At 35.2% G+C, this 4,091-nt stretch overlaps 1 protein-coding gene across 3 annotated transcripts in view; it reads right to left on the bottom strand.

Annotated features, from left to right (window-relative positions):
- KHDRBS2 (KH RNA binding domain containing, signal transduction associated 2) overlaps positions 1–4,091 on the bottom strand; it is a 696,574-nt gene that overhangs the window by 428,431 nt on the left and 264,052 nt on the right. The window lies entirely within an intron of this gene.

Here is a 4,091-nt window from a genome sequence, read left to right as displayed (position 1 = left end):
AAAAAAAAAAAAAAAAAAAAAAAAAAAAAAAAAAAAAAAGAAAAAGAAAAAAAAAAAAATAAGTCAGCTTAAAATGCTAGTACTCCACTAAAAGCATCAGAGTTATACAAAAGAAAATAAATGCAAAAATGGATCAGTATTCAATGCAACCATATGTGATTTACATTAAAATGGATTATTTATTACTGCCTAGTTAACATAAGTTATTATGTCTTCATTTCTGAAGCTCAGGAATGTCAGAGATAAAAATTTTTTCAATTTTAGAAAAGAACTGATACAGTAGTTGGCAAAGTACATTACAAAAGTGGTCAGAAAGTAATACAAAAGTGGTCAGAAATTATCTCAGCCACTCAACAAATTATATTAATAAAACAACAATTGAATTATAACAATTTAAGCAATTTAGGCTCTTCAATGTTCAACATTTAATGGGTCAATTAGTGAATGATATAGTGTATTAACAATGAAAAAATTTTAAGAGACCTTAACATAAATTACTGATTCTTACAACTGATAGGCTGTTATTCCAGCCATTATGGAAGTGATTACATTTTGTTAGGTTGCATTTTCAGGATTACTAGTCAGAGAAGCCACATGGAGACCCCTGCCCATGCTGAAAGTCTTACAAAACCACTGGACAAACAAGATTTCCCACCCACTGGCCTGTGATCTTCCTGCATTCAGCATCATTGCATGTGTTTCATGAGTCTGAAGAGGACTTAATAAATTGGTATCAGACATATGGGCTAATATTGGACTTGTGGACTTGATCTGGACTGGACTGAGAGGTTTTCTTAATGTACAGTTGCTGGTGTATATAAAGCTCTTTCTTATACACATATGAGTCTCCCTGGATTTGGTTATCTAGTCTACCCAGACTAACACAACTCCTTTCCCCTGATAACATGTCCAAAGTAGATAAGACAAAGTCCATCATCCTTTCTAATAAGGATCGGTCTGGATATACTTGTTCTAAGGCAGAATTTTGTTCTTTTGGCAATTTTGTTGTTAGCAATATTCTTGCTAACACTATAATTCGAATACATCATTTTCTGTGGGTTTCTTTATTCATTGTCTAACTTTCACATGCATATGAATCAACTGAAAATTCCATGACTTGAGTCAGGCACACCTTTGTCCACAAAGTGACGTGTTTTCTCTTCAACATTTCAGTGAGTTCTGGGGCCCGATGCAATACCCCATTTGATTGTCTGACTACTGCTTCCATGAGTATTGATTGGATTATGAATATGAGTAAAATGACATCCTTCCCAATGTCAAATATTTCTCCATTTAACATGATCGTGTCTACTGGTTCGGTTGTGAGGATTTGGGTTGTCTTTACATTAAATTGTGTGGTAGATTCTGTGTCATCTTGGTCTGCTGGGGTTCTCTATCTGGCAGTAAGTCCACCCCCACCTCACAGCTTGATGACATCTCCTTGTGAATGTGGCCTGTTTGAAATCTAGAAAAGATGTACCGGGATACTGTTCTTTCTCTCTCCTCTTTGCATCCTTGTGGCCTGGATCCTGCAACTAGTCTCTTAGACTGTGTGCTAGCAGCCTGGCCATACTGGGAGCAATATGAGGTTTTCCACTACATGTGATCTACCAACCCATTTCTTCCTTCACTGGTCTTTCACCTTCTGGCTTCTCTGCTTCTATAACTCTGTGAGCCATTTTTCTAGTGATAAACTTCTTTTTATTTTTGGTATCCATATCTTACTGGTTTTGTTTCTCTATGGAATCCAACCTAACACAAGTTGTAATTCACACTGAAGACTAGATATTCTTTTATCGTCATGAATAAATTCTTCAACTTCTCTTCACTCTCAGCAAGCAAGTTTGTGCCATCTGCTTATGAGTCTATAGGTTGTTAAGGATCCTTCCTCCAAAACTGATGCTTCATGTTTCTTCACGGAGTCCACCTGCTCAAATTATTTATTCAACATGCAGCTGGGAAGCCGACAACCCTGACACACCCCTTTCCTCATTTGAAACGATCTAGAAGCTAGGTCATCCTCTCGATCTGTACTAATGATTTCTTCTTGGCCTATGTCCAGGTCCATAGTGTTTCCATTTTTCATACTGTTATTCAGAGTTCATTTTGAGCCACACAGTTGGCTGTCTTTGTTTCCTCAATAAACATGAGTGAACAGCTTTCTGATATTCTCTGCTTTCAGCTAAGATTCATCTAAATCAGTAATGATATCCCTTATTCTTTTACATTCAGCTTTAATTTCTGCCCAACTTCAATTGTGTCTATATTTGATCTAAGTTTGTTCCACAGCTCTGATTTTTCTATTTGGTTTTAGAATGGTTTTCACTATGTACATTATTTTTAATCATTCCAATTGTTCTGCCATGAAATTCACTCACATGCTCCCTTGGTAATGCCTAATCTTACATTGATCCCACGCAGTCTGATTTACATCCTGGACATGGTAAACTTAATCTCAACAAGTGCTATTTAAATATTTGTGTAGCTCTCATGACTATAATCAATAATTTGAATATGTAGGATACATTTATCTTAACTGGTTTTGATCTTTGTGTTCTAATTTGAAAATCTGTATCTCAGTTTTTTTAACCGAGTGAGCACATATGTAGATATAATTTTCAGAAACAAAATAACCAAATCTATCATTTAATAATTCATCAACCAAAGCAAAGCAAACATACAGACTCATTGCCATCAAGTCTATTTCAAACGACTCTCCAGCACAGGGGAGGACTGTCCCTACGAGTTACTGAGACTGTAACTCTTTATGGGAGTAGAAAGCATCAGAGTCTCTAAATACCCTGTTTCCCCGAAAGTAAGACATTCCCCAGAAATAAGACCTACTTACAATTTTGCCTCTCACTGAAGTACAAGGCATGCCTCTGAAAATAAGACCTCCCGGAAAATAAGGCCCTCCGAAGCTACTGTAACTCTGGACTCTGGACCGTAGTGGCAATTTTGTCTGCAGGAGCAGACAGGAAGTACAAGGTCTCTTTTAATAAAACAATAAGTAATAAATGTGTACCTTATTCTTCTTCTTGGAAAAATAAGACACCCTCTGAAAATAAGACCTAGCGCATATTTGGAAGCAAAAATTAATATAAGACACTGTCTTATTTTTGGAGAAACAGGGTACTTACTTGAAACATAGACATTTAGTTTTTGTAACATTAGATTTATTTCATTATATTAAAATATATTATGACATGTTTATTCCTAAGCATATTCAAGTCAACTTAAGCACAGTATGTTGAAATACTTAAATTTTTTTAGAACACAATAAATTATTCCAGTTTATTTTCATTCCTGAACCTATCTAAAGTCATAACTTCAAAATTAAAATGATTCACCATAGATATGCATTGATACAAAATATATTACTCTAGCAATTCATCAAAATAAAATCATTTATAGACTTACCAATATCTTTAAGCAAGGGATCATTAATCTTTGATATTGATGTTACAGACAAAATGTTTTGGATTTTTAGTTATCTAAAACCTGTTTATCATCTTTGCAAATTGTTTATCTAGGAATCTAATTTCTCTAGACTCCAAAGAATTGTTGCTATGAGTTTTTATTTTTTCATCATTCTATTTAATTGTAAGCCCTGTAATTTAATTTAATGTAAATACTGTCTCTATTGTGGCAATACAAAATTTCTTCTAACAGCAACCCATTAAAGTATATTAAAAGTATTTATCATGATCCTCATGAGTACCAGTAACACAAAGAATAGAAAATTGGGATACATAATCAGTAGAAATAATTCAGAATAATCTCTCCCCATTTGTCTACATGTAAAACAGCCAGAACAAAAGCAATTCAACTAAAGAGTAAAGTAAAAACTATATTTTACATGAGTTAATAACATTAACAGAAGAACCTCTCAGGACCAGAGGTGACAGTAGCGATACCAGGAGGGAAAGGGGATGTAGTAAGGGGGAATGGATCACAGGGAGCCACATGTGGCCTCCTCTCTGGGGGACGGGTAGCAGAGGGGTGGTTGGGGGGAGACGCCGGACAGTGTAATATAAGATACAATAACAATTTATAAATTATTAAGGGTGCATGGGGGAGAGGGGAGGAGG

The sequence above is a fragment of the Echinops telfairi genome, unplaced genomic scaffold (genome assembly GCF_000313985.2).
Source record: "Echinops telfairi isolate 266 unplaced genomic scaffold, ASM31398v2 ScPeMD7_3533;HRSCAF=4204_1, whole genome shotgun sequence".
Taxonomy (NCBI): domain Eukaryota; kingdom Metazoa; phylum Chordata; class Mammalia; order Afrosoricida; family Tenrecidae; genus Echinops; species Echinops telfairi.
Note: the sequence above shows the minus strand (reverse complement) of the source record. Positions and strands in the feature narration are given on the sequence as shown.